Source organism: Ammospiza nelsoni, chromosome 7 (genome assembly GCF_027579445.1).
Source record: "Ammospiza nelsoni isolate bAmmNel1 chromosome 7, bAmmNel1.pri, whole genome shotgun sequence".
Lineage (NCBI taxonomy): Eukaryota > Metazoa > Chordata > Aves > Passeriformes > Passerellidae > Ammospiza > Ammospiza nelsoni.
The window spans coordinates 20,082,635-20,096,674 of NC_080639.1; the positions used below are offsets into that span (position 1 = coordinate 20,082,635).

Below are 14,040 nucleotides of genomic sequence, written 5' to 3' on the forward strand. Positions count from 1 at the left end.
CATTTTATTAATAGTGTTATGGATTAATGTAATCACACTAGAATTGCAATCTATCTGGCAGCTGAGATATTTTTATTGTTTACAAAAAGAAGTTGCTTTCTTAGGGATTCTACATTAGAAGGAAAAAACACAGTGTTTTTTATTGGCTGGGTGGGGATATAGCAAAGGACAGGACTAGTCCTGTCCTTCAATACTTTAAATTCTTTTAAGAAGAAAAGTGAGGTGCAAGCTCTGTTTTCAAATGTAGAACATAATCCCGAAGGCTGTTGAGCTTGTATTTAAAGATTCCATTTTGCCACTCTGCTGTTTTAATGTAATTTTAAATCACTTTGCCACAAGGAGGAGAGAACAAGAAAAAGGTGAATGAATAAAATAAATCTCTTTATTTAAACAAGGGTGTGGGATGCATGTAATCTATAACATGTAGTTTTGAGTGTCATTAATACAGTGACACTCAAAGTCTCTTTTGTTGTTTTGTTTTAGGCTGAAGGGTAAGCATGTCACAACTGATAGCCCAGCCTGTTGATCTTTTTGTAAGTTGTTAGTTGCTACGACAAGGAGGACTGATGGTCTCCTAGGAAGAAAACCCTAAATTGTCTAAACAGAGATGCCAAATATCTTCATCCCCTTTAACCCACATGTATTTCAAGAATGGGGTACAATAAGGGGTCTGATCCTGCATTTTTGATATATTTGAAACTCCCATTAGAGGAAAATACTGTTTTATGAATCAAGAGGCTTAGGAAGCTTTGGTTAGCAATAGCATTACTGTAACCTGCAATAAAACTCTCGTGGCAAAAATCAAAGGTTAAAACGCAGCTGTGTTTCTTAAAGCTGTAAGAGATTGTAGCATCCCCATGGAAAATGTAAATAAATGTCTCCTTATATTTTAAATATGTTGCTACTCTGTTTTATTAATTGTGACTTCTGAATATACATAGCTCTTAGCTAGCACAAATAATTTTCACTTGTAGAATTTTCCAGGGAAGTGATGATGATAAGTTCTTGAGCATCCTGCAGTCTTATTCATGTGTGTGACGTAAATTTTCCATTTGTAGAGGCGAACGTAATGTTTGCTTTGGCACTCACGAGGGTATATTGATTCAGGCAAGATTTTAATGTGCTGTTAGTTAAACAAAAGTGTGACTTCACAAAAAACAAACCCTGAATTTTGAATGGCCTTAAGTAAAATCAGCTGTTTCTCTTCCACAATTTACACTTGAAGTATTGGCTGCCTCTTTTAGAATAATAGTGCCTGATTTGGAAGTAATAAGATCAGCTACTATTTTAAGTGTAGAATATCCACTGTCTGAACAGTTGTAAGATTCACAGAAGAGGATATGGAAAAAGGCATAATTCCCAATAAGAACTTTTGAATCTGAGTCGCACTTCCTGTATTCTGGCTTTATGACATTTCAGTTTTCAAAAAGCTTAATCAAAGACATATTTTTAAAATGCTTCCAAATTATCTGTATTAAGCAAGGAGGACTACTGAAATAAAAGAAGAAAAAGAAATGCAGGCATCTATCTAGGAAAGGCAGTTTAAAATGGCTAATTGTTAATTTCCGGAGGAAAGAAAAACTAGTTTATTAATATAGGAAACTGCACTTAAGTTTCACTTTTGACATATGAAGTTGATTTTTTAATCAAATGTGTACCTAAAATTAATTAATACATATTCTATAAATATAAAACATTTTCATTTGTAATTGCAATTTTTCTTTAATTTTTTGTGGAGTTCTTTTTGGTTGTTTCAAGCATGGCTTCCTAATGGCAATTAGAGAAAGGTGGTCTTGCTAGATCTGAGCTTCAGCTTCATTGGCTTTGGCTTGCTTTATGAATACTATGTCTTTTTTGTCCAGATGTGCATGGTACTTACTGGCTTAGACCTTGCTTAGTTTTTAAGCAAGTGTGAGGCAGTTAAAAAGTAAAGAAAGTGACCAACTTTTTTTCTTGCACTAATTTTGAAGTATCTAGTCAATAACAATTTGCTCATATAAAAAAATATGTTGCCTTTTCCTTAGCAAAATGAAGGCAGATGCTTGTGCCACATTCACAAATGCACTGAATCTGCAGAGGACAGCCAAATGCAGCCATGATAAGTAGAACTCTAGGAACACCAGGGAAAAACTTACTGTCTTGGAAACTGCACAGCTAATCTCCTGATTCTGCTGGTTAATAATGGCTAAAAGGTTATAGCAAACAACCTCAGAATTTGTATTAAACAATGGTGGAAATCACTTTACATGAATTCTGCTACTTTGTTTTCATTTGTGGTGTGAACTTTACTCACTGTTCCAGTTTGCTCTTTGATCTGTTGACATACGGTTTGCTTCCTCTTTTTCCTATGTTTAGTGGACAACTGAGCAGTTTCCCAAGGAGCTATATGCACAAACATTTGCAGTAAAGTTGGTTGTCTGAGTTATTGTTAGAATTGAAAAAAGGGAGATTTATTTCCTTCTGTACAGATTACTTTATCTTTTAGTGTGAGTGCAATTAATTGTATAGATGCTAAATTATATATAGTGGTAGTGGCTGTATTTTTTAATAATTTTAAGTCAAGTTTCAGAGAATCATAGAATAGTTTGGATTGAAAGGAACCTTAAAGATCATCTAGTTCCAACCCCTCTCCTGCAGGCAGGGACACCTTCCACTAGACCAGGTTGCTCAAAGTCCCATCCGACCTGTCCTTGAATATGGGTATATTGTCTGTGATAGTAGTTCATATATAAACCACTTCTTCTCCATAGAGCATCTTCATAATGGGTGGAAATAAAACATGTATACATGTTGCAAAAATGTTAAACACTGCTATTGTTAATAATACAGTTCACTTTGTATTTCAGTGAACTGCATTTCAGTTTATGTAAACTTCTCTCCATATTTGGAACAAGGATGGACGTGAGGGGTTTTTTACATCAGTTATGTGCCAGTTCCCCGTCTCTTAAGAATCATCCAGGATTTGGACAAGGTAAGTTTCCTATATGTGGTTGCACTTTGTGTGTAGTCAGTAAGAACAACATGGGTTGCCATGGGTGTCTTAGCAGGTTCTCCTTTTTACCTGTGCCTCCTGGCATGCAGGTCATGCCTGGATTGGGCTTTGAGCTGAGAAGGAAACTTCTCTGTTGAGAGACCATCCTTCACCTCTTTCTAGTACCTCTCTCTGAAAGGAGAGCTTGCTGGGATTGGAAGCAAGAGCCATTCAAGCAAGAGGGGAGAAAGATGAAGATGCAGGCAAGAGAGGGAGTGAGAGTTTCCTCTGGGAGCTAGGGTGAGAAGCAATCTTGGATAGACTGACCAAGAAAAATGAGATACAGAACAGGGAACAGAGGAACAGGACACTGTGGACATGGTTTACGGAGATTTGTAACAGGATACAGTGTGACAGGATGAGGACCTTGAACCTAGACATTAATGAAATGAAATTAATTAATCAAATTATTTAAATTAAAAAATAGAGGAGACAAGAAGAGAAAGGGGACTATTTGTCACAAAAATAGGGTGAAATCTTGGTAAGCAAGGCAATCAGTCCAGGGCTGGAGGTAGAAAGACAGATCTTCAAAGTTTTTATTCTCCCAAATGGTAATGTATTTTCACATCTTAGTGGAATATTACAGCTTTTCTCTTTCATCCATATGTGCAAAATGCATTTCAATATATTAAAAAGATTGAATGTTTCGTTTGTTGTAGGTTGTATGTGCTATGCACATGTTTTCAACAGTGCAAGCAAGTGTATGATACACCTGCTTTTGCTTTCTCCTCAGGGAAAAATGTTTTTACCATCGTTCAAGTAGCATCCTATAGTGACAGAAGCTACATTCCTAACCTCCTGGGAAGCAAATACCAGAGAATAACAGAAGTGTCTATACCCTGATTGTGTGCAATCAAGGTAGAACAATTAAATTTACTCCATGTGTTCTGATGATGTCCTATTTAAATCAAGAAAATATCTGCAGATTATCACTGTGAAGAGCCTCCCAATATCAGTTTCTGTAATACTTGCATCTGTTCAACGGAATTTACAGTGAATTTGTATAAACTAGAAATAAAACTTTAAAAAAACAGCAGAATAGGCTTCATCTGGGATCAGAGCAATTTAGAGATGGAATATGTTTTGTTATTTTAAAACACTTGTGGTTGCAGAGGAGCACTTATCCAAGAGGCTGAAAATTTCGCTTATTTGAGGTGTAATGTATGTCAAGAATATTAAAGCTAATATCCATGTTTTGAAGCTTTGTATACTTAATGTTAGCTAAAGCTATCTTATCAATTGTTGCTGTGAAAAAGGAGTTAGCAACAAGATAGTCTCATTTTCAGAGGATATTTTATTGATCGGGTCGCTACAATTTTGAAGGGAACTCAAAAGATTAAGGAAGCAAGTGAATTAGCTTAATAAGGTGAAAACCAACAGATGACATATACAATGTGATAAATAATTAGATTAAGAATAATCCAGGCATTCCTGGATTTGATACTAAATGAAATTTTAAATTAATTAAAAAACCAGAGTTGGTGTATCCTCCTAGTTATAAAAACAAGCCAAATGTTAAAATGTTTAAGTATGATGTAAAAATAGAATGCTCTGTAGCTGCTGCATAAATCCAATGTATAGTCTTCTCTGTAGTGTGTCATGTTCAGTGAGAAGAAAAAGATGCAGCAAAAATAGATAGTGAAGTTTTTTCATGTCTCTAGGAATTTTCATATGAAAACAGCTTTGGGAATTGAATGGTAGACAGTGTGAGAATGGCATATAATGTTATGCTTTAGTATTTAGAAGGTCTAATTTATACCTTTACATGATGCAAAAAGCAAGATGAATTAGTCAAGTTGGCAGACAACAAACTTGCATTGTATATATTTATCACCATTGCCTATTAAAACAAGGAATCACAATGTTCACAAGGTTAAAAGATTGGTGAGTTACCAAAAACTGGTTGTATTAGATTTTTCCATTTGCGTTTTTATATGTGTGAATGGGAAATTTTACCTATTTACTGTTCAAGATCTTTAAATGCTTTCATTAAAAAACCAAAGAAACAAAGAAATAACAATCCTAAAACCTTTGTCATTACCTTTTGTGAGATCCTAACATTGCTCAACATTCAGCTCAACAGTAGAGCTGAAGAATAGGCCTGGTTACAAAATGGGTCTAGTAGACAGAGTTGCCAAATTAAGAAAAGATAGAGGGGGAAACGGAGAAAAATAGAGAACATAATAATTGGCATGACAACATGTAGTCCTGTAGCAATCATACAGCACTTAGTATTTTATATGGAATGACAAATTCAGTACAGTTCCTGAGAGAGCAGGAGAGAGACATCAGTGTTGCCACCCTTCCCTGTCACTCCTGACTGTAAACTGGCATGTGGACAAGCCAAAGGCCAAAGAGTGAAAGTAGTTGGTTTGCTATAAAAGTTACAATTAATTAATTATGCTCGCTTGAGGATGGTGCTTTTGGAGGGTTTCATTACAAAGCCAGCATGAATTTTTTCTTTCCTTAGAGTCAAGCACACTGTAGCCTCCATTTCCTTCTGATATACCAAGTGCTCTTTAAATGGAGGAGTGCATCTTTCAACTTGAATAAAAGGGTTGTTGTACAGTGTAGCATTTAGCAGATGGGCTTAGAGAATCCAAACCCACCAGCAGTCTTTTATTTTACACTAGGAAAGGCTTTGCCATTTTTAATGGCACTGTTTGCTACATTCCCTACTAAACGCAGTAGTCAGATGTTGTTCTGAGGAATAGGGCAGCTTAGCTTCCAATGACATTGATTACACTCAACAGTGAGAGCATGAGAAAGAGAAGTGGGTGGAGAAGTGAAAAGGCAGTGTGAGGCATTTCAGGGAGGAGATTTGCACTCTAGCACTTGCATGTGGGTGACAATCCCTCAGAGAAACAATTTTTCCTCTGAAGTGGAGCAGAGTTGAGTCTTCTGTGCTCACTTCAGGTTTAATCTCCATCCCTGCAAACTACCAGTGCAGCCTGTAGTTAAATGTTCATTTACTTAAAATGAAAAGAAAATAGCAGTAGCGAGAAGCTGCATTTTTAGCATGGAGCTCTGATTTCCCAGAGAGAGACGCTGGTATGTTAGTCCCTGGCATAAACGGGTGCAATTCTCAATGACAATGCTAAGCCTGTTTACACATGGGCTGAGCTAAACCCAAAGATGACACACAATGCTGATCAAAATAGTTCATTTAATCCCTTTGGAATTTTTGCGATCTAAGAACCAGAGATGTTTGTGTTAAGAAAAGGTGATATGAAAAAGCTGTCATTGTGGGCCATGACTTTCTCTGACATATAAATTATGACAAATAGTCATTATCTTATTTTAGATAAAAACATCATATTTTTATTCAAGAGTGAATATTAGTGAATTGAATAAATCATCAGTGATAGTTACCAAACTCTGAAATAAGATCTGCTTTTTAAATTAGAAACAGTCTGAGCTAGCTTATACAAAGAAAGAAAACCAAAACCATCCTGGCAGTAATTCTACATTTTATTTTACCAAAGTTTATGAGGAATCAATGCAATCAACAAGAACCTTGGGTTTAGTTTCTTTTTCTTTTACATGTACTTATTTTAATAGCAAAAGAAAGCAGATGGAAAAGGAAGCTGCATGGTACACAGTCTACAAAAAATGCAAGTATTATTATATCACTTAAGATATTTAACAAGCTACTAAATCACACTCTTCTTCTTGCATCAATTGCCTGGAGGCAGAATATCAGAAACAATAAATATTTATTTTACTTAGAAACAATGTTAGTAAAAGGCCTCAGGGTTTAATCTGAAAGAAAAAGAAATCTTTGAATCATTGACCCATATTTCCAATGTCATTTATGTCAGTTTAAGTCCAGAAGACTCTCAAAGTCTGTAGAGCTTCTTCAAGATATTGACTAGTTGCTCATAATTGGAATCCAAATTAATGGCATGTGCTTTGGTTTTGTTTGGAGTAGAGTTAATTTTCTTCACAGTGGCTGGTATGGTGCTATGTTTTAGATTTGTGCTAAAAACAGTTTGGTTATATAGAGATGTTTTTGCTATTGCTGAGCTGCATTGCACAGTATCAAGGCCTTTTCTGTTTCTTGTACTGCTTACCAGTGAGAAGGCTGGGGTTGCACAGGGGTATGGGAGGGGACACAGCACAGCTGACACCAACTGACCAAAGATATGTTACAAACCATGGTGTGTCATGCTCAGCATATAAATCTGGGGAAAACAGAAGGGAGGGAGGGACATTTGGAGTGACAGTGTTTGTCCTCCCAAGTCACCATTGCGTGTGGTGGAGCCCTGGCTGTCCTGGAGATGGCTGAGCAGCTGCTGGCCCGTGGGAGGTGCTGAATGAATTCACTCTTTAGCTTTGCTTGCGTGCACAGCCTTTGCTTTACCTATGGAACTGTCCTTATTTCAACCTGTGACTTCTCTTGCTCTTACCCTCGTGACTCTCCCCCACTCCACCAGAGTGGAGTGAGTGAGTGAGTGGCTTGGTGGTGCTGGGGTTAATCCCTGACAGGGCCTAATACTACCTGTAAAGATAAAATTACAAACAGACATTAAAGTACAAAAATAATTTATTCACTACTCTTATTTTGTTTAAGGGCTAAAATTTGGTTTGCTCACATGTGTGTTTATATTTTTGTGTAGGATATTCAGAATTTTTTATCCTAATAAATTCTGTGGTGGATAATACGTTTTATGAAACTTAATAACCAACCAGATAAGCATGATTGATTAAGGTGATTTTTAATAAAATCCTTAACACATGTTCATATTTGTTGTTTTTCTCTCAAATACTTGAGAAAATTACTGTGGGAAAGTATACCTATTGTTAAAAGACCTTTGAAGTCTAAAATAACATTTGTGAAGGTAGGAAAAAAAACCCAATAAGGGAAAAAATGGCTTTTTTTAATGCATTTTCAGAAAATAAAAATGCATATTTATGTTTTCCTATGTTTTTACACTTCACAGACATGTTATTTCATTACCAAAAGACTGCACAATGTATGTGACTCTAAGGAAATCCAGTAAAGCAATTTCATCTAAACTTATATTATGCTTTGGGCTTCCATTTTTTTTCCAATTGCTCATTCTCCTTTTTCTAAATTAGTAAATCAGATTAAAAAAGAAAGCAAACATGACACTCTGTGGAAATCACAGATAGCTGAAGGTAATGCAGGCAAATACTAGCTAAGTGGTTTTTCTGATGGACTTCCCATTTCTATATGAGATCAAGAATACAGCTGTCTTATCTGGTGTGTTACCAGCAATTTTTCTTTTGGTAGAAGTATGCTATATGTATGCTTGTGATATTTATATAATTTTTATATTCTTGTTTCCAGCTACACCACCTTCTGATTTATCTTAATAAAGCTTTTGGAGACTCTCAAGTGGAGTGTAAGTAAGTATTAGATATTTTAAGTATACATTACATAAGTATTACTGGTTGTAATCTTAAAGTGAATAAATAAAAAGTTTAACATAAACGTGCATGTTTATCCATGTGTAACTGCATAAATAATGACAATTTCAGGCCTCTTGGTTTTCATGCCCAGCTTGTTTGGTCAGATCAGCAATGAACGTGTAAACTTTCCCCAGTGTAGCCTAGAGCAACCTCTTCTATCTTTCCAAGAGTGTCAGTACTCCCTCTTTTAAAAACAAAACAAAGCAAAACCACAACAAAATCGTTATTGCCAAAGATAAGCCTAACAGGCTTAAATTATAGATATACATACATGTACATATGTGTATGTGTATGTTTAAAAATAAAATGAGAGCACAGAGAACATCAGCAGGCTGAGAGGTAGAGAAGTGGAAATTGGCTGGCATCCAAGTAAAGAAAGGTTTAGCCATGAGAAAAAAGAAATTCTTTAAACAGGCATTTAACACAAGGAGAGAGAGAAAGGTTGTTCACTTGGAAGTTTTTCCTTAAACAAATGGTTATATGGAATGAGTAGTAAAAGAAAAGTTAATAAAGGTCTTTCTGTTATTAATCTGGAAAAGTATACAAGCAATAACTTCCACGTTTGGACTTTTGAAGCACTTTTATGCGAGGGGCCTGCTGGGGATCTGCATTCTTCTGCAGTCAGTATGGATGCTGAGTCATCAGGAAAGCTGGCCATTTGGTTTTTGGTTTCTAAATTTAGAGGTGAACGTTTAAAGCCCTAATCTGCTAACAATGGGCGTTCGTATGCAGTGTTGGTGACATGAATGATTTCATTCTTAATAGGGTTATATCAAAACCAAGCTGTGCTTGTATGACATGTAGTCCTGAAAAGCTATGGTTTCTGTGACAAAAAATTAATTAAAATTTAAAAATTATTAAAAGAAATATAGAAAAGCAACAAGTTTCAGTCTCTGATAAGCATCAGAACCCTCTCATGGTAGCTTGTGTATCTTTGCTATATGCAGAGGAGATGGAACAACTAGACTTTGCGGGAGGGAACATAAGAGCAACCTAAATTAAGGAAGGAAGCTTAGATTAAGCCTTAGAAGGGGTGAATTATGATACATTTGATTGGGTTTTAGCTATTGTATTCAGGGAATAAGAAGTTTGTGGGAGTCTGCCTGAAAATTTTCAGTTTGATAATAATATTGAATAATCTTATGAGAGATTTATACTAACATCACTTTTGCAGCTGGTGTACTATACTAGCATTCAGTACATAGATTGGTGTGGGGTTTTTAAATTTCTGATGAAGTTCTGCTCTCTTGGTTTGTTTGGAAACTTTGCTAAAGTAGGACCTATGACATTCAAAATGCTGTAACAGAATCAGAATTAACACAGGCATTTTCACTTTAGATAAATTTGTATAATTCAGTATTCAGCAGTAAGAGCTCATTCTTTATGAAGCAAGCTTTTACATTGGTGGTTCCGTGTTTTATTTTAACAGCATTCTGTGCCTTCTGCATAGATCCTAGCTGAAGAGATGCTGGCTGAGTTCTTTGCCACCTGAAAATGTGGGACTGGGAGGGAGCAATCCTGCCTGGTCAGCAATACTATCAGTTTGGCTAAGCACCTTGCAGACCTCAGCCAGTGACTCACCCTGGCTCTCTCTGCTCAAGTCTGCTGCTGCAGAGTGTGTGCAGCACAGGTGCCATCTCCCCATCCAGGTCTTCCAGGAAAGTGAGTCCTCAAACAAGCTGGGAGCTCCCATGGGTATTGTTCTGGCAGGTTAGTCTGGCCCAGGGGTGCTCCAGTGCTTGGCTCTGCTCTATTGAAGCACATGCTTCAATATTTAGATTGCTTACAATCCAAGCGGGCAAAACTCCTTGTAACTGAATTAGGAAAGACTATCTAGTAAGTGGATGGCAGCAGAGGAAAGAGTGTTTTGAGGAAAAATAGTTTTTTAATTTAAACTTTGTATCTAACTTTCATCCTGAGAATACACAGTATGTTTCAAGAGCTATTTTTTGTAGGTGAAATAGCTGGGAATGGAACTCTTTAACGGGATGTAAAAAACCTGTAGCTATGTTAAGTGACAAAGCTCTGGCCATTGCATCCAGCATGCAGTGCTTTTGTACAGTGGCAGCTCATGTGCAGCTGATTCATCTGTCAAAAACCAGCCGTTACCTTACTGTAGGATGTGAGCTTCAAAATGAGGCTGTGCCCTCATTTTCTGTGAGAACTTAAAGCAGGCAAAGTTTGAGGGTTTAAAAGTTAGTCAGCCATGCGTGAGTTATGAGGCCATGACAAATTAAGGACTCATTAAATCTTGAAAATACTTGAATTTTATCAGTTTCCTTCCAGCTGGTGTAAGACTAACTTGATTTTACAACAAAAGGGGGTTTCTTGACAATGTTATAGCAGCATGATGAGAAGAATCTTTTTTTGATTGAACAAGGACAAAGGACTCTCCTGGCACTAAAAGTTCTGGCCCTAGCCATAATCATCTTGTCTGTTCCTCTCATGGAGTTTCTTGGCAGCATGTAGGTGGAGTCAAGGTCTCTGGGCTCCAGAAGATAAATGCCTAATATGTGACCTACAAGTGTATTTTTGCTGTCTATGGTAGTTATAAAGAAAACAAGAAAGTCCTGGTTTATTCCAGTAGTAGAAAAATGTTTATTATCCAGCCCATTTCCTAATGTTCTTTGGAGAAGACTGACTCCTTATTTCAATTATGCATGGTATGCTGAAGTTATTAATTTGGGAATTTACTATTAGTTTCTATTATAATTATCTTTATTTTGGGTGCTGTCTTTGCACAGACTGAAAACCATGATACATGTCTTTTTCTTAATTGAACATTTTACTGTTATTTTTCTATATTGTACCTACAACATTCCAAATACTAGTTATTTCATGTGTTCTACCATAAATATATAATAGTGAGGAAAAAATACAGAATACAGCTGAGGTGGGACAGAGATATGTAATGAGTTATTGGTTGTCTAAAATACAGCCACAATTCCAGCTTAAGCTCTTAACACTGTGTGACCAGTTATTATGTCTTGTTTGAACCTTATGTGAAAAAAGCCCCATGGAAAATGCAACATATTTACTGTGTTCGCAAAACTGCTAGTGCTTCTTTTTCCAGTTTCACTCATCCCTGTTAGTTCTGACAATGCTGCCACATGACTTGTGATAAAATTGAATTCCCATAAAAAACCCACAAGTTTGGGGTATAAAATATACTTGTGAATTTCTCTAATGAGTGTGCCATGCCATAAAGAGCCTACAGCAGCCTACTGGTCAGTGGCTATTATATGCACAAATAAAGTCCCTCTTGTGAGAACACCTCTGTTATTACACTCCTAGCATAATATGACATGTTTTCTTTCATGTGATTCCTAGGATGACCCTGCCTCAAATTTGATGCAACAAATATTATGAGGGTTCTGACCCTCAGGAATCAAGTATAAGTTTTGCCACAGACTTCACTTAGAGACAAGATCTCATCATAAAGAAATGTCATAGTCAGATCTAGAACTGCTGGGCATACCTTTTCAGGGATCTGTTGACACTTTGATGAGTGTAATATCAAGAGTTGTTGGACTCTTTTGGCTAAATGAAAAAGAAAGAAAAAGAAAACATTGCTGCAGTTTGAGTATATCTGTACATTGCTGTGTTGTCAGACCTGCTTTTTAAATTAGTTTTTAAGTTTCTATAAGAAATGCTTTAATAAAATACTAATATGGAATGTTCTGTTCAGCAGTCACAGAAAAGAAGCAGCCCAGAGTCTGTATCTGCTCCATACAGAAAAGGCCCATAACAGAAGCAGCGGAATGACTTAATATGAAGAATTTTGGAAAAGGAAGCTAAGCTATTCTGTATTCTCATTTATTAGACAGGGAGAGGGAACTGAAGAGTAACCTTTAAGGCACTCAAATTGCACCTGAATAATTTGCATTTAGAAAGGATGTGCCTTTCATGTTCACTCGGTTTATTGAATCCATGCTAGATTCCTGTAAATGCTACACAGGTTTTGCATCTCCAATATTTTGCCTAAATGAAAGACTAACCTTTGGAATCTGGCTTGGCTATATTACATTTATGTTTAGTCTAATAGAGGTGAAGAAAGTCATTGAACTGGATGGCACAAATTCCAAATTCTCTTGGTCCTTTGGAAGCAGCTTTAACAACAATCTCACTTGGATGTTCAGAGTGACAGGAATTAACATAATTCCTGTACATAGGAACATCCTACTACTTGAAACAGCCTGCACAAATTCATGTTTCAGTAATCTACAAGGGCAGAGTGTGGTGCTGAAGGAGGAAAAGTTGAATATACTTTTCATTCCTGTGAGAAATTAAAAAGAAGGCAAGTGCTTTGAGTGGTAAGCAAGTCTGCCTTCATTTTGATTCTACTAGTCTGCCAAAAAGAAACTTCAAACAATGCCTATTTTACTGAACAAAGATATTTTGAAAATGATTGTCTTAAGGAGCTGTGGGGTTGGTGTGAATGTGATAGAGGTAATGTTGTTCTTTTGGTGTACAGTATATGTTGACAGTAAATTCTTCCTTCAGACAGTGGTTATAAGAAGTTTTGCCTTGGGGGTTACACAAAATGCTGTATTAGAAGTATAAGAGAAATCTTGCTTTTCATGTGGGACTTCTTAATAATACACCTATTTCAGTCTCCTTCTGTTTCAGGCTTTGTGTGTAGATCTCTCAGGTATCTTGTACAGTCTTTGTGGACAAGATAATATTTAACAAGGTGCTTGAGACTTGTAGTATTTTGGAATTTGTGATTTTTATGCAAAAGCAAAATCGTAATGAAATCAGACAGGAATATCTTTGTGAATTATACTCAGGAACTGCTTTGTGGAAAAATACCCAAATCAGTAATAAAGAATAGATATTTAATATTCTATTTAATATACTTAGCATTAGAGACATCAGATTCTAAGTAGCATTTTTGAGTTTATTCCTAGCAATAAGTACTTGTTTGTATTAAGGCAGGGGGATAGTTTGGTTCTCATCCTGAAAAGCAAGAAAATGCTAATGCCTTTGTGGACTCTGCACTCACACTGTCTTTAGGGGAACTTAGCAATAACAGTGCAATTGCTCTTTCAGCTGGAGTCTCAAATGTCCTGAGTTATTCTGAATGTGTGTTAGCCTCAGTTATTGGCACCCTGGTCTTCAGATGGAATTTTTTCTTCCCCTCTTTACCACATGATGGTAGAAGGGCTAGAGTTTGGAATGACAGTACTGAAAAGTGAAAGCTTCTATAAAAGAGGAATCTTAACTTTTTTTAAAAAAAATTCCTATGTAATCTTTGCTTTCATTTTGTTGAATCCTATGACAAGAAACTATCCAGTAAACAGTTTACTATTGCTAAATGTCAGAACTAAATAACAAGAGCCATGGATAAGATAACCAGCATAGTAAAGGTTGACTAAAGCCATATATAAACAAAGGCTTAGACAACCTGCATATTTTTGTATGTGTCCCATTAGCAAAAAAAGGCATGGCATGGATGCAATCCTCAAGTTCAGTGCAGCTGCTAAATGAATTGGTTATGAACCTGTGTAAGAAGTTGACCCACCCTGGTGAATAATCATCTCATCTCACCCATTGTTAACTCAGTTGGGTTA

At 36.3% G+C, this 14,040-nt stretch overlaps 1 protein-coding gene across 1 annotated transcript in view; it reads left to right on the forward strand.

The window, feature by feature from the left end:
- The first annotated feature begins 8,379 nt into the window (after positions 1-8,379).
- The window catches only part of TLK1 (tousled like kinase 1), an 88,819-nt gene continuing 83,158 nt past the window's right edge, over positions 8,380-14,040 (forward strand). Inside the window, exon 1 of the mRNA XM_059475459.1 lies at positions 8,380-8,400. The gene's annotated coding sequence lies outside the window, so the exon portion shown is untranslated. The remainder of the gene's footprint in view (positions 8,401-14,040) is intronic.